Below are 24,212 nucleotides of genomic sequence, written 5' to 3' on the forward strand. Positions count from 1 at the left end.
CCTACATAGATTAATCAATTAAAAGAAGTTTTGTGGTTTTCCACGAGATGGGATTCCATGTATATTGTTTTAAATTCTCTCATGTGTTTTATGTTTTATTGTGTTTGAATTATTTAATTATGTAAAATTGTATTAAATTGTTTCACTCCCCCCACTAAATCCCTTTGATCTCAATACAATTGTGAATCCAACATAGAACCATAAAAAACATATCACCATTTACCATTTTTGGTGTTCATCTAACTCTTTAGTGGATGATAGTATTCATTTCGGTCTATTTTAGCATACCCTAACCAATGATGCTACAAAATGGCATAGAAAATTCAACTTGACATCCTATCATGACTATTCCACCTTGGAAAACGAATTTCTAAATAGTTTTGAGTTTCCTTGACAACAAGAGATTGGAACTGATCTCTCATATAATGTTAGGTAGGATACCTCCACCAATATTTTTTGTCATATTCAAGAGTGGAGGAAGTGTAAATAATTTATTAGGAAAAATATTATCAACCATTGAAACATTGGTTTACTTGGTCCTTGTTGCCACAAATTTCAAAGGATGTCACTTTGGCTTGGGTATCTATTAAGGAGTAAACCATTCTACACTGCCGACATCTTAACTTGTTGTATTTGTAGTCGATCACCTTATATGATATCATTCATAACACTTCTTGAACATCAAATAATCCTCCTCATCTAATGTAATGTCCCTAATTTTTTTATTTTTGTGATATGGCTAAGGGAGATCTCTAAAGCTTGTGTTGTCTAAATCATACGAGCAATATTACACCATTGGTGAGCTCGACAAGTTTGGAGGCGTTTTATGGGGACCAAGTGGGGTTTCATACCATATTTAAGCATTAGGATTAGTTCCACACTGTTCACTCTTTCTTCTATTGTATTCCAGTGATTCTCAAAAAATTAAGTTATTAATAAGAAAATTCTAATTATTTACACTTAAGGTTTATTTGGCATTGATTATTTGGAGGAACAACTAGTCTAATAGCTCGTTGGAATTGGGGAAAAAATGTATTAAAAAAAGGATGATGAAAAGGGTTTTGGGTGGTTGGTATGATCATGGAGGTGAATTAAGAATTTTATGAGGTTAGATATGGCTTTAATTAGTAAAAAGAGGAACTTTAGTAAATAAAGAAAGGAGAAGTGCATTTATTAAGTAATAAATGCACTTTTCCTTTCTTTATTTACTAAAGTTCCTATTTTTACTAATTAAAGCCATATCTAACCTCACAAAATTCTTAATTTAGTAGAAACTATACACCCTAGCTAGTATTAGAGTGCGATCACTCATATTTAGACATTATTCTTTAGGGAGAAGCAAATTTGCAGAGAGTGATTCAGTGGTGTTGTTAGTTGGTTTTATACAATGACTTTTGGTGTTCTATATTTTCTATATAGGTTACGAATTGAAGCCATATTGGAGGTTGAGTTTATACCCACAAGAGCATTGAGTTTCACTGTCAAAAAAGAGGTCGAGTTATCAAAATCATTGATGAGATTTGGGACAAGATAACTCTCCTATTTGGTGGCCGAACGCTTTCATCTCTAATAGTGTTTTGTCCTATCTATTGTGGGGCTAATTTTTGTTCAAATAAAAGGGTCAAGTTTCTCCTCTTGTGCTAGGTCAAAGTCTTCTATGTTGTTGTCTTATTTGGTAACAATTGAAGTTTGTGGGACTTGAGAATTAAAAGAGGTCTAATATCCTTATATTGTTGGCTGAAGTGGACTTTTATGAATAGTCATTTCATGGATGCTAAGTATTTCAGTAAAAGGGACAAGTTATCTTAATTTTGGATAAGCTAGTTTACTGTATGTGTGGAGATATCAGTTGGGTTATTTGTATAAAATTTCAACTTACTTTCCTATCCTGAAAGGTTGAGTTTTTTAATACTATATGGCATCAAATATTCCTGACTTATATCAACTCTTTAAACCTAACTATTTGATGGAAGTACACTATCATGTATTCATGTATTTTTCCCTCTTATCATTGTTGCAAGGTTATATCAATGGTATGTACATTTCTGGGTTTATTTCATGAGTCTACATTCAATATTTCAAATCAAATTGCATCATATAAATGATTAATATATTGAAGACTATATTGGTTGGAGAATACACCACGTTTCTCTATTGTATTGAACCATATTATCTCTATTTCTAAAGTGAATGAAGTGGATATGTATTCTTGAGTTAGTCATTGTACCAAACTTACATATATGATATACATAATTTTGGGTTTAAAAAAATCATATAGTATCATTGTAAAGTATTCCATTGGCATATATTCATTAATATGTATGTTCATTTGAACTAATTTATACAAATAAATACAACTACAACCATATGTGTGCCAACTATGTGATGAAATGTCAGTGAAATGTGTTTAAAATAACTTAGAAATTTGAATGGGAAATTTTAAGATATTCCAATGGGGTATCTCATAGTGGTATCATAACATAGTCTTGGACAAGTATGTGGTCGAAAGAGTAGTATGTATCAACATTTTGATGAATCCATAATATCACAAATACATCACATACAAGAGAAGCTGCCAAGTTAGAGCATGATTTTGACCACCTGTTGGTCTAAATGAAGGTGATACCAAGAAGAAAATTCTAGGACCAGAGTCAAAGGGGAAATTTGATGGGTTTAATTGAAAAAATGCCCCATAATCATTTTTTGTAAAAAGAATTCATAGAAGTCCATCAAAACTTGAGTAATATAACATAGATTTCAGAAAGATGTTATCGAAAATTGGAGCACACACAAGAAAGAAAAAAGTAAGTTGTAGATCTATGGATGATGAAGATAAAAATAACACAAATACTTAAAAGAATCCCAATGTTAATGCTTTGAGTGGCATAGAGATAATGATTAAAACTACACTCAAACCTCTTGGGACAACTTGGGAGAAGTCATACACATTGAAGGTAAAGCTAACCAAAATTCACTCCAGTAAGGTTATATAAGGGTTTGGGATGATGGACAGTCATAAATTTCTACATAATGCCTATCATAAGTTAGAAATATTTTTGGGTTAGATGATGGGTACAAGGAAAATACTGAGGCCACTTTAGTTTTTCTTGGGTTTTGTTATATTCTTTCCACATAGTTAACAGGGGTTTGAAGGGCACCTGTAACCCCACTTTATGGGGTCTAGGGTAGCGCACTGGAAAAATTTTGATTTTGGACCCTATGTTAGGTTGGGCGGACCCACCTATGGTTTTTTGCATGGTTTTCGCACATGTTTTTCGGACGCGATGGTTTTCGGTCCATGGTATTGGATGCTTCAGCATGTATAAATATGTACTGTAACATTGAAAGGAACATAATGAAAAATCAAGCTGGTAGTCCCAGTTTTGGGATCTAGGGGAAAATCTCTGTGTATATGTGTTTTATGTGTTCTACTCTCGTATTATTTATTTTCTGTGTTTTAGAATTCATATGTAGAATTTATATGCAGGTAATTTCTATACGAGGTTAAAACCTACATTTGGTATCAGAGCAGATTTGGCTTCAAGGGGACGCCTTTGTTGCTGAGGGGTTTCACTCGGGCCTGTGGTAGACCCTGTTCAGTGGGAGATATGCGAGATTGATTCTGGTGGTGAAAGAAGATGGTGAGTAGTCGAAAGATAGAGATCAAGAAATTTAATGGTCAGAGTTTTGAGTTGTGGAAACTCAACATGGAGGATCTGTTGGTGGATAAATATCAGTGGATTGTGGTAGATCCGTGTACTAAACCAACGGGAGTGTCCGATGAAGAATGGAAGAAGTTGGATCGGAAGGCAAAGAGCACAATACAATTGTGTGTCTCAGATTCAGTATTGCTAAATGTATCAGGGGAAGCTATGGCGAAGGCTTTATGGGACAAGTTAGGGACTTTGTACCAATCTAAGTCTCTGGTGAATAAACTATTCCTGCATAAAAAGTTGTATAACCTTAGGATGAAAGATGGAGACTCAGTGATAGATCATCTAAACACTTTTAATACTGTGGTAAGTCAGTTAGCATCTGTTGATATTAAAATTTCAGATGAAGATAAGTGCATCAGTTTGTTGTGTTCTCTACCAGATTCGTGGGATAGTCCGGTTATTGTAATAGGTAGAAATGCAACTTCCTTGCAGTTTGATGAAATAGTCTCAGCCTTGCTGATGGAGGAGATGAGACAGAAAAATATGGAGAGCCAAAATGGTGATGCCTTGTCTGTACGAGGATGGTCCCAGAACAAAAACAAAAATAAGTCATTGAGTGGGAGATCTAAATCTAGAGGGAGATCTAAATCTCTGGGAAAACTTGTAAAGGTGGTGTGCTGGAAATGCAGAAAGGAAGGCCACTTAAAAAGGGACTATAAATCTAAGGCTCTTGACAAAGGAAAGGGATCTGATGAGGCTCCTTCTGCAGAGGTGAAAACCACCTCAGATGAAGGTGAGGATGTGTACTTCACTTGTTCAAGTACACATGTAGATCATGAGGCATGGTTGATTGACTCAGGTGCATCCTTTCACTTCACTCCCCATAGAGAGTGTTTCTACGAGTATGAGAAACATGATGGTGGTGATGTCTTCTTGGGGGATGACAAGAAGGCTGGAATCATTGGTCGTGGAAAAGTAAAGTTGAAGTTGCAAGGTGGAAGGGTTAGAACACTTCCGGGTGTTCTACATATTCCTTCATTGGCCAGAAATCTGATTTCTGTAAGCAAGCTGGATGATGCAGGTGTAAAAACAGTGTTCGAGAAGGATACCTGCAAGATGGTTTGAGGAGCATTGGTATTGATGTGGGGAGTTCAGATTGGAACTCTGTACAAGCTACAAGGTAGCACTGTTATTGATGGGTGTAATAGTTCTATGGTTCCTGAAAGTGGAGAAGAAAATCTAATGGTCTCTGGAGAGAAGACCATGCTATGGCATCAAAGGCTTAGACATATTGGAGAAAAGGGCCTTCAAATACTTCATGGTAAAGGTATGGTAGAAGGTATGAGTAATAGCTCTCTGGATTTTGATTTTTGTGAAAATTGTGTATATGGGAAGTAGAATCAGGTGAGTTTCCCCTCTGGAAGTAAGAGGGTGAAACAGATATTAGAGCTTGTGCACGGTGATGTGTTTGCACCTGTGAAGGATCCATCACTGGGTAAGTCTGTGTACTATGTATAATTTATAGATAACTTCTCAAGGAATACATGAATATATTTCCTTAAGAAGAAATATGAAGTATTTGACAAGTTTAAAGAATTTAAGGCTCTGGTAAAAAACAAGACAGAGAAGAAGATAAAGGTGCCGAGGATAGATAACGGTGGAGAGTTTTGTAGTAAGGAATTTGAAGAATTGTACAAGAAGTGTGGTATAGCATGGCAGAAGACTACTCCATATACTCCTCAGCAAAATGGAGTGGTACTGGGTTAGGATAGGAATTCTAGGTAGAGGAGGTGGATATTGCATGTTACCTGGTCAATAGGTCACCTTCATCAGCATTGGAGGATAGGACTCCACAAGAGGTATGGACTAGTAAGAAACCCTCTCTTTCACATCTGAGGGTATTTGGATGTGATGCGTATGTACATGTTCCAAAGGAGAAATGAACCAAGTTGGATAGTAAATCTGAAAAGTGCATCTTTATTGGGCATAAGGATGGTTTAAAGGGTTATAAGCTTTGGAACCCAGTCACACAGAAGGTTGTGTACAGCCTAGATGTGGTGTTTAGAGAGGTAAAAGATGTTATTAAACATGAAGTCCAACCAAAGGAACCTGATAAGATAGAGTTTGAGCTAAAGGAGGAAGAATCAGACTCTACACCAGAGGAGGAATCAGAAGATGAAGAGCCACAAAATCTGGCTATGAGAAGATCAGTTCGAGAAAGAAGGTAGCCAGAAAGGTATAGTCCATCTGCTTTTTGTTCAAATTTTTCTTTGTCTGTTACTGATGATGATCCTAAAACTGTGAAGGAAGTGGTGGATTCAGAGGATGGAAAACTCTAAAAAGAGGCCATGGTTGATGAAATCACATCTTTGCACAAAAATGAGGCTTGGGATTTGATGGAGTTGCTGACTGGAAGGAAACCCATTGGCAGCAAATGGGTGTTGAAAAAGAAGACAAATGCAGAAGGAAAAGTGGAGAAATACAAAGCTCAGTTGGTAGCAAAAGGTTATTCCCAGGTGCCGGAAATTGATTTTGGTGATATTTTTTTCTCCTGTTGCCAAGGTAACTTCTATTAGATTACATTTATTTGTTGCTGTTGCTTTTGATTTTGAGGTAGAACAGATGGATGTGAAGACAACATTTCTTCACGAGGATCTAGAAGAGAAAATCTACATGAAGCAAACTGAAGGCTTTGCGGTGAAGGGTAAGAAAGAACTGGTATGTAAGTTAAAGAAGTCTCTATATGGGTTAAAACAGTCACCACGGATGTGGTATCAGAAGTTTGATACATTTATACGGGGACTTGGCTTCACTAGAAGCAAAGCAGATCACTGTGTATTTTAAATTAATTGGTGACTGTGTTATTTATTTTGTCTCGTATGTGGATGATATGTTGTTGGTTGGAAATGAAAAAGAAGTTATCTAGGATTTGAAGACCCAATTGTCCTCCAAATTTGACATGAAAGATCTTGGTGCTACAAACTATATTTTTGGCATGGAAATTAAAAGAGATCAAGCAATGAGGAAGCTCTGGTTAAACCAGAGGAAGTATGTGGAGACAATATTGCAGAGGTTTAATATGCAAGATAGTAAACCGGTGAAGGTTCCTATTCCTGTAGGTGTGAGGTTATCTATTGAACAGTGTCCCAAGACACAAGAAGAGGAAGAGGACATGTCCCGTGTTCCATATGCAAGTGCAGCCAATAGCCTGATGTATGAAATGGTCTGTACTAAACTAGACGTTGCACATGTAGTGGGAGTATTGAGCAGGTTTATGTCAAAACTAGGGAAGGATCATTAGACAGCAGTGAAGCGGGTTTTCAGGTATTTGCATGGCACTAGTGATTATGGTTTGTGATACCAACGAAGACCAGGATTGGATAGAGTGTTGGATATTCATGGCTTTTTTGATGTAGACTAGGCTGGAGATCTGGATCAGAGAATATCTACAAGTGGGTATGTGTTTAACCTATTTGTAGGTGCAGTCAGTTGGATGAGTAAGAAACAATCTGTAGTGGTACTATCAATTACAGAGGCAGAATACATGGCAGCCACTCATGCAAGCAAGGAGGCAGTTTGGTTGTAGAAATTGTGTTCAAGTATGGGGTTAGTACATGAAGCTATAAGGATAGACTATTACAGCCAAAGTGCAATTTTCTTGGCAAAGAACCCTGCATATCATTCAAAGACAAAGCACATTGATGTTCAGTATCACGTTGTGAGGGATATGATAGAAGACAAAAAGGTGTTGCTCATAAAGGTGGAAACTTTGAAGAATATTCCAGATGCACTGACAAAATCTGTGAGCTCTGAGAAGTTCTCTTGGTGTAGAGAGACAATGGGCATTTCAGGGCTAGGAAAATGACTAAGCTCTCTTGTGGCCCCCTGTGGAAAGAAAACAACAAGTGGGAGAATGTTGGGTTGTGTTATATTCTTTCCACATAGTTAACAGGGAGTTTGAAGGGCACCCGTAACCCCACTTTATGGGGTCTGGGGCAATGCCCTAGAAAAATTTTGGTTTTCGACCATATCTTAGGTTGGGCAGACCCACCTATGGTTTTGTGCATGATTTTTGCACATGTTTTTTGGATGCGATGGTTTTTGGTCCATGGTATTGGATGCGATGGTTTTTGGTCCATGGTATTGGACGCGATGGTTTTCGGTCCATGGTATTGGATGCTTCGGCATGTATAAATATGTATTATAACATTGAAAGGAACATAATGAAAAATCAAGCTGGTAGTCCCGCTTTTGGGATCCAGGGGAAAATATCTGTGTATATGTGTTTTATGTGTTTTTCTCTTGCATTATTTATTTTCTGTGTTTTAGAATTCGTATGTAGAATTTATATGCAAGTAATTTCTGTACGGGATTAAAACCTATAGTTTTGATGACAATTGATGATTATCCTTTGTTTGGGATCAATGCTTCCCCAATTCCCAATCTGAACGTGTGCATAGATGATAACACATAGGTATTTAACAGTGTGAACCCAAACTCATCAGTTGATTTCTTTTATGAAGTATATGTTTCTCATAGGCCGACTAGTGCCCATAACCTAAGAACACAATTGAAGATGAGTGCAAGCATGATTATGGAAACTGCGAGGCATTATGAGGATACAAATGCATTGGTGGTATATTATTTTTTGAGAAGTGTGGTGACACAAGAAAGTTAGGGAGGAGAGCCTTCAATTTAAAATTTTTAGACTCTCATAAAGGCATTGTGATGGGCCTCCCAAACATGTATAATTTAAGGCCCATTTGACCATGCTATGGCATGTTTAAACCTATCCTTCTATGTTTGATAATGTATTTTTCAAGTTATAATGTGTTCTTAGGAGGGTTAGGAGATATTTTCTATATCTTATGGCCTAATACATTAAACATGTAGGATATTGAGAATATTTGATGCAAATCATAGGAAATTCAACCAAAAGAGAAATAATGAATTTGTCCCCAATTGAAGGAGGACAAAAACTTTGTTATCTTAAAGTATATCTTACTCCTACCTATAGCTATGATTTCACAACAGATCAAATCCTACTTTATATGGTGGAGGGAATCAATCCTCTCTTCAAGGAGGCTTCCCCTCAAGCATTTTTGTATAAATAAGAGTCCTTACTAGCCCATTTGTCATTCAAACTTATCGATATTATAGTCAGTAGTAGAGGAAGGATTTTTGCCTATTATTTTCATTTTTTTCATTCTTCATGTATCAACACATTGTTCGATTAATGAAAAACACTCTTTTTCTTCTAGATTGATTTTTCTTTAAGGGACTCGAGTCTCCTTGGGTTAGGGCCAAACCTAGGTGCTTAAGGCCCCCTTCTTGTAACTTTTCTTTCTAAGACTTTAATTTATTCATGCATTTATGTGAAACTCATCTATAAAAAGATAGTATTTTTATAGGGTTATTGAGTAAGCTTTTCTCTTAGTTTGTTTATGTACTTTTCTCAAATGAATTTATAAAGTTTTATCTCATTTAATGATCCTTTTCATTTAAATTTTCAACTCATCCTTTCCTATTGTTTTATTTTCTATAAATAGTAATTTATTAGTCATTTATGAACGTTTTATTTCGCTATTTAACTATGCATTTTTCTTTCAGTTGAGTATTGTTACCTTGTAGGCCTAGTTAGTGTTTTTTTCATGCATCTAGTCCAATTACATAATCATGTTTTCATCTACAGTCACATATTTCTGCAATATGCCAGAACATTGAATTCTACTTATACGAGCTCTCTGAATATTTCCTATAACATAGTGGTCTCTATGCATCTTGAATTAGTTCATTGCATCGAATCAACAAAAGAAGGATACATTGCATGGTTAAAACATATTTTTGACAACTCTTAAGTTTGAACAACCTCATGTTGATAATTAAAGTTGATCTCACTGGGAGTTGCAACATTCTTGTTGCAACACTAGGGATCATCAATTTTTTTCGTTATTATCAAAGTATGCATTGTTTTCTTCCCTACTTGATTCATTTTTTTTACTTTCTGAAAAAATAAAAAATATGCGTCATGCATTATTCATTTTAAAAATATAAAATTACATTACGTTACCATTCTCATTCAAACTTTTACAAAAAAAAAATACTTCTCCAATACCATAACCCCCCACTTTATTATGTGGTGCAGTAAGAACCACATCACCATCCACTTGTGTAGGTAGAATAAGAGGTGGTAGAGAAGGTAGAATAAATGGATGGAGAATTTGACAAAGAGGAAGATCCTATTAGATTTTCCATTCATGATACTGACATAAAAGTTCATATGAAGAACATCCCTCCACCTTTTCTTCCCAACTTCCATTGTACAAGGTTAGAAGACCTAGAAACGTTTCTTTTTTAACTTGGAATTCTTTGTAGATATTATGGTTACTCATTGGACACTCAAAAATCGATATTGTTTCTGGAAACAATAAAGGATAGAGCGTTTAAATGGTTCATGAGTTCAAGGAGTAATTCATTAAGATCATGGGATGATGTGAAAATACTATTATATATATCATGATATTAAGGATGAAATCTTTATAATGACTGAAAAATAATATGAGAACCTTGAGGATCTGATAGAGAGATTTATGTATAATTTTAATAAGAAATATTGCATAATTTAGGATTTGACACACTAAAATCCCTCCTACTTAGAACAATCAAAGATGAGTGGATTTATCTCCTCAATCTAATGGGTAAATGGGATGTATCCCAAATATCATTTGAAGAAATTTTTGAAATATGTAAGCACATATCAAGAGGAAGGGAAAGTGTAACTAAATCAACATCCAGATCGACAAGTCAAGTTGAACTTGGTAATTTTCTACATAACTTTAATACATAAATGATTAGCAAACTAAGTGAAGAAATAGATACGTTAAGAAAACAAAATAAGAAAAAAGAGAAAGTTGAAACTTGTTTTATTTGTGTATAATCACATGCTACTAAATATTTCCCATCATTACCAGGGTTGAAGGAAGATTAACAAGAGGACAATGGAGAAAATCAAACTCTAAAGAAACTTTATTATGTAGCTCCAAGAATGCCATCACAACTTAGTCGACTTGGTATTATGCAAGATCCTAAATCATAATTTCAAGGCTTTTCACAAGAATCCCAAAGTAATTGGAACACACCCTTTCCTTGGCAACCTTGGCCATCTCAACCCCAAAACTAATTTTGGCAATAAGGCTAGCAAGGACCTTATGGATGAAACCCACAATATCCTCAGTATTTTTCTCAACATCCTCAGTTTCAACCTCAATACCATCCACCTCCACCAAAATCAGAACCTCAACCATAATTATCTCAAAGTTCCACTCCCACTCAACTCCCTGCAAAACCACTTTTTTAATCGAAACAATAAATTAACTCTTCCCAATTATAATTCCAAGGTACAAAGTTTCCAAAAAGCTCCTCTTGATCTAAGTAATATTCATCTTAGATTAGGAACAATATCGAAAAAAAATAAATTATCTTACTGCCATTGAAGAACAACATCTAGAAGAAGAAGATCTAGAGGAGACTAAAGAATCAATTCACACATTTTATTAAGAGAATCCATTAGAACCTAAGATCAAGGAATTTTTACTATTCCTTACCCCGGATTCTTTATGTGTTCATGAGACTGGTCAACAAATAGTAGAAGATTTGAATGGAATGGTACAAGAAGACATACACAACTATCTAGATGAATAACTAAACTAAGGTCATTGTAAATATATTGAACTTTAGTTCTAGATAATCATTAAGCTGGAGCAACACTCTCTTCTTCAACAATTTTTGGCATCATCACAATCAAAGTAGAAGGTCTCTCATATTCCATCATATATCAAATAATATATTTTCAAACCTACATAAGAGTTTACCTATCATATTGTTGTGCAAATGGATCGATTGGAAGTATTTCTACACTTGAAAGTGATTTTATTTTCAAATATAGTAGGGTAGAAAAAAGGAAAAAAGAAAAAAGGAGAAAATTCCTCAAGTGAAAACCTCCTTTAAGGCACTTGAAGTAGGCTCATTAGCTAAAAACCTCTTTAAGGTAGCCTATGAGCGTGAGAAGAAAGAAAAAATAGAATCAATAAAAGATCCCTAGGTGAAAACCTCCTTTGAGGCACCTAGGGCAGACCTACTAGTTGAAAACCTCTAAGATGAGGTAGCTAGTCGACCTTAAGAAAAAATATGAGAAAAGGAGATAAAAAGAGGGAAAAATTATACCAATAGAAATTTTTCTTCTTTCCATGATGAATGTGTAGGTACTACAAGAAAAAATAAGCAACACAAAATAAATAGGCCAACCTACCCATCTAGAAAAAAGCCCAATGCATTCATCTTTAGAGGAATATGGAAGTCTTCCCACATCACTCTCATCATTTTCCTAACCATCCACAACATTCACCCATCATTCCCAAGACTTTCCCATTCATTTTACTTGTTGTCTTGAACATCTACAAGAAAGCTCTGTAATGCTAGAGGAAATTCTCAAATTACAAAAATTACATAATTTTTTTTTATCATATCTTGCAAACTGTGCATCCATTTTCTAATATTTTTTATGTGGAGATGAATAATGGTGATGGTAACATGCTCAAACAATTTCAACAAATTCCACTGTATATTTTTCAATAAATTGGCTGCCATCACTTACAACCGTTTTTTATTTTTCTCAAGAACCATGCATCTATTGGCTGATATTTTTATGGGGAGATGTATAAGGGTGATTGGGACATGCTCAAAAATTTTAGAAAATTACAGTGTATATTTTTAAAGAAATTGGTCACCATCACATACAACCATTTCTTGCTTTTCGCACGATTCATGCATATATTGGCTTATGTGTTTTATGCAAGTTTTAACCCCATATAGAAATTACCTGCATATGAATTCTAAAACACAAAAAATAAACAATGCGAGAGCATAACACAAAACACATATACACAAAGATTTTCCCCTGGATCCCAAAACCGGGACTACCAGCTTGATTTTTCATTATGTTCCTTTCAATGTTATAATACATATTAATACATGCCAAAGCATCCAATACCATGGACTGAAAACCATCATGTCCAATATCATGGACTGAAAACCGGCCCATCCAAAAAACATGTGTGAAAATCATGCACAAAACCATAGGTGGGTCTGCCCAACCTAACATAGGGTCCAAAACCAAAATTTTCCCGGACGCTGCCCCGGACCCCATAAAGTGGGGTTACGGGTACACCTCAAACCCCTTGTGACCCCCCTCACTACGCAATCGGTGTAAAAAAGGGGGGCTCCGTCCCCCCTCTAACCCCCCGGTTAACTACATGGACTAGTCGTGGAGAGAATATAACACAACCCAACATTCTCCCACTTGTTGTTTTCTTTCCACAAGGGGCCACAAGAGAGCTTAGTCATTTTTCCAGTGCTAAAATTCCCATTGTCTCTCTACACCAAGAGAACTTCTCAGAGCTCACAAATTTTGTCAATGCATCTACAGTATTCTTCAAAGTGTCCACCTTTACTAGCAACACCTTTTTGTCTTCTATCATATCCCTCACAAAGTGATACTGAACATCAATGTGCTTTGTATATACAGGGTTCTTTGCTAAGAAAATTACACTTGGCTATCATAGTTTATCGTTATAGCTCCCTATACTAACCCCATACTTGAACACAATCTCTGCAACCAAACTGCTTCCTTGCTTGCATGAGTGGTTGCCATGTATTCTGCCTCTGTAGTTGATAGTGCCACTACAGATTGTTTCTTACTCATCCAACTGACTGCACCTCCAAATATGTTAAACACATACCCACTTGTAGATCTTCTCTGATCCAGATCTCCGGCCTAGTTTGCATCAACAAAGCCATGAATATCCAACACTCTGTCCAATCCTGGTCTTCCTTGGTAGCACAAACCATAATCACTAGTGCCACGCAAATACCTGAAAACTAGCTTCACGACTGTCCAGTGCTCCTTCCCTGGTTTTGACATAAACTTGCTCAATACTCCCACTACATGTGCAATGTCTGGTCGAGTATAGACCATTGCATACATCAGGCTACCGACTGCACTTGCATATGGAACACGAGACATATCCTCTTCCTCTTCTTGTGTCTTAGGACATTGTTCAGGAGATAACTTTACACCTGCAGGAATAGGAACCTTCACTGGTTTACTATCCAACATATTAAACCTCTACAGTATTATCTCGACATACTTCCTCTCGTTTAACCAGTGCTTCCACTTTTCCTAATCTCTTTTAATTTCGATGCCCAAAATATAGTTTGGAACACAAAGAATTTTCATGTCAAATTTGGAGGACAATTGGGTCTTCAAATCCTGGAAAATTTCTTTGTCATTTCCGACCAACAACATATCATCCACATACAAGACCAGATAAATAACACGGTCACCAATTAACTTAAAATACACACAGTGATCTGCTTTTCTTCTGGTGAAGCCAAGTCCTTGTACAAATGTATCAAATTTCTGATACCACATCCTTGGTGACTGTTTTAACCCATACAAAGACTTCTTTAACTTGCATACTAGTTCTTTCTTACCATTCACTACAAAGCCTTCAGGTTGCTTCATGTAGATCTCCTCTTCAATATCCCCGTGAAGAAATGATGTCTTAACATCCATCTATTCTACCTCAAAATCAAAAGTAGTAGTAACAGATAAAAGTAGCCTAATAGAAGTTACCTTCGCATCAGGAGAAAAAATATCACCAAAATCAATTCCCAGCTCCTGGGAATAACCTTTTGCTACCAACCCAACTTCGTATTTCTCCACCTTTGTTTCTGCATTTGTCTTGAACACCCATTTTCTGCTAATGGGTTTCCTTCCATTCGGCAACTCCACTAGATACCAAGCCTCATTTTTGTGCAACGATGCCATTTCATCAACCATGGCCTCTTTCCAAAGTTTTCCATCCTCTAAATATACTGCTTCCTTCACAGTTCTGGGATCATCATCAGTAACAAATAAAGAAAAAATTCAACAGAAAGCAGATGGACTGTACCTTTCTGGCTTCCTTCTTTCTCGAACTGATCTTCTTACACCTAGAGTTTGTGGCTCTTCATCTTCTAATTCCTCCTCTGCTGTAGAGTTTGATTCTTCCTCCTTTAGCTCAAACTCTATCTTCTTAGGTTCCTTTGGTTGGACTTGATGTTTAATAATATCTTTCACCTCTCTGAACACCACACCTCAACTGTACATAAATTTCCTTATTACTGGGTTCCAAAGCTTATAACCCTTTAAACCATCCTTATACCCAATAAGGATGCACTTTTCAGATTTACTATCCAACTTGGTTCATTTCTCGTTTGGAACATGTACATATGCATCACATCCAAATATCCTCAGATGTGAAAGAGAGGGTTTCTTACCAGTCCATACCTCGTCTTATCCTCCAATGCTGATGAAGGTGATCTGTTGACCAAGTAACACGTTGTCTCCACCACCTCTGCCCAGAATTCCTATCCTAACCCGACACCAAGGAGCATGCTTCTTGCCCTTTCCATCAACATCTTGTTCATTCTTTCTGCAACTCCATTTTGCTGAGGTCTATATGGAGTAGTCTTCTGTCGTGCTATACCATAATTCTTACAGAATTCTTCAAATTTCTTTTTGCAAAACTCTCCACCATTATCTGTCCTCAGCACCTTTATCTTCTTCTATGTCTAGTTTTCACTAGAGCCTTAAATTCTTTAAACCTGTTAAAGACTTAAGATTACTTCTTAAGGAAATATATCCATGTATTCCTTGAAAAGTCATCTATAAATGATACATAGTACATAGACTTACCCAGTGATGGAACCTTCACAGGTCCAAAGACATCACTATGCACAAGAACTAATATCTATTTCGCCCTCTTACCAGCAGAGGGGAAACTCACCCGATTCTGCTTCTCATATACACAATTTTCACAGAAATCAAAATCCAGAGAGCTATTACTCATACCTTCTACCATACCATTACCATGAAGTATTCAAAGGCCCTTCTCTCCAATATTTCCAAGCCTTTGATGTCACAACATGGTCTTCTCTCCAGAGACCACTAGATTTTCTGCTCCACTTTCAGGAACCACAGAACTGTTGCACCCATCAACAATACTGCTACATTGCAGCTTGTACAGAGTTCTAGTCTGAACTCCCTGCATCAATACCAGTTCTCCCCAAACCATCTTTCAAGTATCCTTCTCGAACACTGATTTTACACCTGCATCATCCAGCTTGCTTACAGAAATCAAATTTCTAGCCAATGCAGGAATATGCAGAACAGCCGAAAGTGTTCTAACCCTTCCACCCTACAACTTCAATTTTACTTTCCCACGACCAATGATTCTAGCCTTCCTGTCATCCCCAAAGAAGACATCACCACCATCACATTTCTCATACTCACAGAACCACTCTCTATGGGGAGTGAAGTGAAAGGATGCACCTGAGTCAATCAACCACGCCTCATGATCTACATGTGTACTTGAAGAAGCCAAGCACACACCCCCACCTTCATTTGAGGTGGTTTTCGCCTCTGTAGAAGGAGGATCATCAGATCCCTTTCCTTTATTAGGAGCTTTAGATTTACAGTCCCTTTTGTAGTGCCCTTCCTTTCCGCATTTCTAGCACACCACCTTTACAGGTTTTCCTAGAGATTTAGATCTCCCTCTAGATTTAGATCTCCCACTCGATGACTTATTTTTGTTTCTGTTCTAGGACCGACCTCGTAAAGATAAGGCATCAACATTCTGGCTCTCCATATTTTTCCAACTCATCTCCTCCATTAGCAAGGATGAAACTGTTTCATCAAAATGCAAGGTAGTTGCATTGTTACCTATTCCAATAACCAGACTATCCCACGAATCTAGTAGAGAACACAACAAACTGATGCACTTATCTTCATCTGAAATTTTAATATCAATAGATGCTAACTGACTTACCACAGTGTTAAATGCATTTGAATGCTCTCTCACTGAGTCTCCATCTTTCATCTTTAGGTTATACAGCTTTTTCCGCAGGAACAGTTTATTCACCAGAGACTTAGATTGGTAAAAAGTCCCTAACTTGTCCCAGAAAGCCTTCGCCGTAGCTTCCCCTGATACATTTAGCAATACTAAATATAAGACACATAACCGTATTGTGCTCTTTGCATTCAGATGCAACTTCTTCCATTCTTCATGAGACACTCCCATTGGTTTAGTACCCAGATCTATCATGATACACTGATCTTTATCCACCAACAGATCCTCCATCTTTAGTTTACACAACTCAAAACTCTGACCATTAAATTTCTCGATCTCTATCTTTCCACTGCTTGCCATCTTCTTTCACCACTAGAATCGATGTCGCAGATCTCCCACTGAACAGTGTCTACCACAGGCCTGAGCGAAATGCCTCAGCAAAAAAGATGTCCCCTTGAAGCCAAAACTTCTCTGATACCAAATGTAGGTTTTAACCCTGTACATAAATTACCTGCATATGAATTATAAAACATAGAAAATAAACAATGCGAGAGAATAACACATAAAACACATATACACATAGATTTTCACCTGGATCCGAAAACCGGGACTACCAGGTTGATTTTTCATTATGTTCCTTTCAATGTTATAATATGTATTTATACATACCAAAGCATCGAATACCATGGATTGAAAACCATCCCGTCCAAAAAACATGTGCGAAAATCATGCACAAAACCATAGGTGGGTCCGCCTAACCTAACATAGGGTCCAAAACCAAAATTTTCTGGGGCGCTGCCCTAGACTCCATAAAGTGGGGTTACAGGTACACCTAAAACCCCCTGTGACCCCCCCCCTACTACACAATCAGCGCAACGAAGGGGGGCTCCACGCCCCCAAGCCCCCAGTTAACTATGTGGGCTAGTCATGGAAAGAATATAACACAACCCAACATTTTATGGGGAGATGCCTAATGGTGATGGTAACATGCTCAAAATGTTTGAAGAGAAAGAAATCTACCATTTAAGAGATATTGGCTAAACAAGTCTACTGCAAGAAGTGGACACATTCTATAGCTCATATTTCGAAAAATGCATAGATCAATTTTTTTTTACCTGCAAGAAAATAAAAAGATGCCTAGTAGTTCCTAACACCAATCCATTCCATCAACATCTCTCACCCTCATTTTTCCCTTCATTTTCCATCACTTTCTACTTATAACAATTCCAAAATCCTCATATTTTCTCACTTAGTCATCATCAATAAAATTTCCTACCTCACCACCAACTTCTTCTTGAATTATTAGAGCTCATTGATGTGACAAAAATAACAAAACTATGAGCATGAATAGTTTTTGTGACTGTTATAGTAAAATACATAGTCTTATAGAGGCCTTTAGAAACCCGTAGGCCCATGTTTCCAAAATTTTTGAAGGAAGGCATTCCATAATACAAGCATGAAAGACACACACATAAGAAACAAAAGTATTGTAATATATTCAACAAAATCATCAAAGGAAACCAAAAGTAGAATCACCAACAAAATCTTCATAGGGAACAACAAGCAACAGCTAAATCTCCCACAACTCTAGTAGAGTCATTAGAAGAAACCTCAAATTCTACACCAGTAACATCCATGACACCTACAAGAAACACTGAAGGTAAGGCATAGGTATGTTCCTTTGTAACCTCACTCTTCGAACATATTATAGCTTGACAAAACATTAAAAGTGTGAGAAGCAAATGATTTTTATAACCATACTTAGTAGTAGAGAAGGCTCAACCTTATATAATAGTCAACTTAACTTTTCTCCAAAGGACACCCACATATTTGGGATATTAATGAGACAAAAGTAAAAAAAAAGAACAAAAACTTGAGAAAATGGGTTGTTACCATTTAGTCATGATAGAAGACAAGGAGTGTGAAGGGGTAGGTGTGGGCCAACTCAGTTAACTAAAATCACTCTGACTTTATTTTTCATTCAATATTTAAAAAACATTTTTTATAAATATACATATAAATATAAAAAAATAAGAAATAATAAAAAATGAACACCCTCCATCACCATGCGAGTAAAGTACAACTCTAGGCATTGCTACAGGATATAGATGATCTACTAAAGGATCTTATAGGGTGCTACAGGAGACAAACATATTGCTACAGGAAGACAATTTTTTTCCAATAACAACCAAAAAAGCCTCGAATGACTTGAAAAGAAAGGGGATTTACAAAGGAAATATAGGTCACAAATTATTTCCACTTGCATTTGACAAAAGTATTAAAATTATATTAGTTATCAAAGAGAATTTTTTTTGCATTATATAATCTGAATTCAAATAGTGAAAAATTTGGGTGGTCTGATTGTTCTTTTTAGTGATAAATGGTGAAAACTTTCATGAGATAATTGGTTAACCATTCTATCTTTTCTTCTGCTTGAAAACAATTGTGCATCTTCCCTCTACTACATGATTCCCTATTGTCACAGGAAACTCTAAACTCCTGTAGCAGCAGAGGTTCAAATAGAGACCCAAAACAAAGATGGAAGTACCTAAAGAGGAGTTAGCTAAGCTTGATATGTTGAAAATATAACTAGGTTCGGTCTTCATAATTATAATTGTACTTGTCTCAATATGTGATTCATGTAAAAACAAAAGAAAGAAAAAGAAATTATTATTATTAGTTTTTGTAATCAAAGAATTTTCTTCATGCTTCTAGGTTTTATTTAGTAAAGAAGAAAAAATATCATGTGTCAAAGCCTCATTTCGACTATTTGTAACATTTTTTTTTGAGTCAAAAGTAATAATTTTATCCCACAAGACCATGTCGGACCTTCCTTGACAAGTCAACCTTCAAGAGGCACCTATTCAACCTCCTGGACAACAGTTATGAAAGGAAGAGACTTCAACCTCATTTGATCACGGAATCACTCTTTGATTTTTATGCAAGAAAGAAGAATAAATAGAGCGAAGGCCAAGGAGAAAGAAGAAGAATCTAGGGAAAAAATAAAATTCATTTTTTTTACTTCTTTATGTTCACACATAAAAAGGTGTTTGGGAAACTCTAGGAATTATAGGGCCAAAATTTTGTTTCTGTTCACACATGCGAAGGTGTTGGGACAACTCTGTGAAGGTGCTAGGGAAACTCTACAAAGTTGCAGGTCTAAAATTATGACTTGAAGAGGTTTGTCCAACTTCAATTCATGTTTTATGTTTTTGGTACTTATTTCATGAAGAGAATATAATAAAAGTAATAAGAAGACACCAAGTATTCATAAGTAATTATCAAGTAAGAGAAATCAACCCTTATTATCTATCATATTAATTTGTCAACGTGGTATTAGAACTAAGGTGAAGGAAGGACAATTCGAGGATCACATTTTATTGGAATTCTTGTTTGAATACATTCTGTTAGGTTCCTATACCAATAGGAGTCATAATTTTGAATGTCTGAGATTAAGACTATAATATGTACATAATTTTTCTTTCTGCGAATGTTTTCCATATTCAAAAAATTAAAAAATGTAAAGAGGGTATGTCCTAAAAGAATAATCAAAGGACAAAAAAGAATAAAAAGGTCAAAAAAGATGAAAAATATGAACCTCAAGAAAAAAAAGACCATGAAAGTGAGCAAGTCAAAATGCCACTACTATTTACTTTTTTTGCATAATAAATGATTGTGTGCAATTTGTAATATTTGCCACAATCCATGATAGTCAAAATGTTTAAACTTGGCTATTTCATGTTTTAAGTTCATGTATATAGATAGAGAATAAAAATCTAACCAAACTATTTAATCTTGGAAGATAATTAGATAGCTAGAGTAAATAAAAGGAGCTCAGTTGTTTAATCTGAGCCCTTAGATGTAATAATGTTAGATTTAGTTAGTTTACTATTGTAAATAGAAAGAAAAATGTTTGATAAGGGTTTTCCAACTCAAATTCACCCTAATAAAAAGAAGTAAAAATGGTAGGATGAGTAGATGGGTAAGTAGAAGAAAGGTTGCAGAAGTATGAATATTGATTAGACAAAAGCACAATTATCATCTTTCAACATGTATTTCAAATGTGAATGGGAAATCAAGCATGTAATGGATATCAAAGTCAATTAAATAACCTCCCTCATTCATTTCACCTTTACTTAACTAATCCACAATAAAGTTCAAAGTGCTTAAAAAACCCTAAGTCAATGAGGCTCAGAGCATTTCTCTTTCTTTTGGAGGGACCGGACCCTCGCCTCAACAACTTATAGGCAATAAGTACTAAAACCCCCTCATAAACATTCATTCCCCACTTCAATTCATTCATTTTCCGTAATAATACTCTTTTCCTAAGGTTAAATTGCTTTTACCTAGGAAAAGTATTTATTCCCCCACATAAATCATTTTCATATCAAAACCCAAAAAAACACTATATCCTAAGTTTTTATGTTATTACCGGAAAAGCATTAAAACATGAAATATCATATACTTAGGTTATTGTGCCCCTTTCCGCTCATTTTACTAATTAGTAATTTATTTATTAAATCCAAATCAAAAACCCATTTCCCGTATATACTTAACTCCCACAATATTAATTAACCCTACCCTAGTTTAATTATATAAACTATGATTTTATACCCAAACTCACTAACTAATCGATCCACGATTAAGTTAGTAAAAAAAACCCAATTAAATCCTTCGTTAATGACCCCAAGACCTTAACCCTGCCTTAATCCCTCATTAACTAGAAACTGTCACATTTAATCACCCGTCGAGCCCTCCCACTACCTTCCATGAAACTCTACTACCTGATTGCCACACAATCACTCTGCTCAAAATATAATGGACCTTATCCATTTCAGGCAGGCCCCAACGTCCGAAAATTAACTGCCCAAAAAGAGTTGTTTTCCACTGGGCCCCCGAGGCTACGTGTTGCTCAATGTATGGAATCGGGCAGCCTGCCCCCAATATCGCTGAATGTCCAAAAGTGGTGCAATGGAACCCACTTACCACCCACCTACTACGTGCCAAAGAGGTTACTGTTCACCCCGCTACACAACAAACGATCACTGTTCACCCGTACCTGCCAAAATTGACTTCTGCACATAAAGCCAAAAAAGCCCCAAATCATTTGTTTTATCAATTTTTCAATTGAAAAGCTCCATGCAAGCACCTGCGAATGTCGAAGTTGTCAACCTACATCCAATTGCACCCTAAAGATGCCACAGAGCACCCAGTTTTCTCTCTAGCCTACTCAGAACCTTTTCAACCATTCGCACTTGCCAGTTTCCCCGTTCAGAGCCAGTTCTCCTTAATTCCAGGTACTTAAGCCATAATTCACTGGAAAACCTCTCAATTTTATAACCAGTTACTAATTTTGCTAGTTAAAGTAAAAAAATTAATTAAAAAACCTCAAGTGACTTAAGCTTAGTCTGACTGAACCACCATTGCCCTAAAAAACTAAAAATCACCCCCCCCCCTTCTGAAATCCACAAGAACTAAGAATGACTGCCCCAATCACCATGGATGTGAGACCAATTTCCACTCCTCATCTAGACCTAGACTGTTAGTGCCTAGATTTACCTCAGGCTGAAGAAGGTAAGATGCAGGGCCAACATCAAACCACGCTCAGCCTGGTAGCTAGCCCTACCAGGTCAGGAGAGGGCTCTCTCCGGGTCAATCTCAGCAAATTATGATCTATGGGGACTTGATATGACTGAAATATTTTCTGATCTTAGGCTAGGTATGAGTGCAAGAGAGTTTGATTTGATAAAATGGAGTTTTGTTGGCTTAGAGGGAAAGGCAGATTTTGGGGTGCGGGGATTGAGGCTCAGTTCTGTAGAGATCTCGATGGGGCAAGGTAGGCAATCAGTTTTGCACTTAAATTTTAATGAGATGGAAGGAAAATATAGGTGAGGTGTTGAAGAGTGCAAGGGCAATCATGAATCCTCCCCAAACAGCTGAAAAAATCAGATAACTAAAGCAAACTTCAAGTAGAGAATTGCACTTTCAATGAATTCTAGTTACACTCTTGTTTTTTTAGTTCAGAAGAAATAAGATAGATAATGAAATCACATAAAAAAATTCACAATCACAAAGAGAAACATTGTACCAAGACAAATTTCCACATGAATCCCAAAGAGTGCTGCAAATCCTGGTCTCAATTACTTAGCCAAAACACTGAAAATGAATGTACAATGAAGCTCAAGGCTTTCTCAAGAGTCCAACCATGCTAATGACTAAAAAATAACATAATATAGACAAACATATCTCATCCTTACCTCTAGGGGTCGAGCTCACAAGTTTAGGAGCTGATCCAGCTGATTCTAAACTGAGAACTAGAAACTAGGCAACATAACAGCATGCCTTTAGAAACAAGGGAACTGATTCATTCAGTTTCAAACAACCTCTAAACTGATGAATCTACTTCTAAAAGTGAAAATCCAACATATTTACATCATAATCCATCAATTTTCATCAAATTACATCATAAATTTGCCATTAGGAAAGTGAAAAAGTCTTTCTTGCAGGTGCCAGGAGAATCACAGGTCCAAGAAGAATCATAGGTACAAGAAGAATCAAAAGCACCATACCAATCAGAATACTAGAGAAATCAGAGAAAATAGATAGACCAGAGGCCACCATCAGTACCCCCCCAGAATTACATACTCCTATAAATGAGGAGAAAAACCGCAAGAGAAACAGGGAAGGGGTCGCTCCTTTAGAAAGAACAACATCACAAGCCTATGCAGAGGCAAGCCAGGCTAAAATACAAAGAATAAATACTATTTCTTAACAAGAATATATAGAGGAGGCAGCTAAGGTTACCAGCACAGAAAGAGATGGGAGAAGGCATGCTCCTCCATATGGAGGCACCCTGTAACCTTCCACGTCACACACTCAGATGTTGGAAATACAACAAAGTGTCGAGGTATCTTCTTTCAGAATGCCAACAGATAAAGACCAAGACATCAAAGAGAGATACAATGAGATAAAGGCCAGAAATGAGAGGCTGAAAGCCCTGACCTATGCACAGTACCTAAAAGTGACCCCTACCAATAAAAAAAGGCTCATGTTAGCCTATGATGTCAAAGAGGGGAAGATGAAAATGACATTCATCAAACCAATCACTCAACAGCCAAGGAAAACAACATATTTCAAAAGAGTGGATTTTGAAGTACTGGCAAGGGATATTCATCCCATTGACCAGATTGAGCTGCATAAGCAAACAGGTGAAATGATTTATTCTATATTGACAGGGAAAACCATAACATCCCACCAACTACAGAACACTTTAAATAATATGTCAGCTCAGTTTCAGTTGGAGAAGGCCTCTTCACAGGCCAAAGATATAAGAATCAATTCGTTAGAGGTCTTAGTGATAGGATTGGGACATGATCATGTTAGTGTCAGTATCTACATACTTCCATTAGGGATCAAAATTTTCTCTTTGCATTTTCATTTTAGGGGTCCCATACTGAAAATTTTGCATCATTGCATTAGGTCATGACATACTGATCCACTGATGGTTGTCCTCTCTTCAGAAAATCTATTTTTTCCCTTGTAGAGTATACTTGTTGATCCTTCTTTAGGTTTTCTTTAGTTATGGTTTCATGATCAATCTGCAGTC

Source organism: Pinus tabuliformis, chromosome 3_2, assembly GCF_031772625.1.
Source record: "Pinus tabuliformis cultivar Carrire ecotype Pingquan chromosome 3_2, CPIR1, whole genome shotgun sequence".
NCBI classification, from domain to species: Eukaryota; Viridiplantae; Streptophyta; class Pinopsida; order Pinales; family Pinaceae; genus Pinus; species Pinus tabuliformis.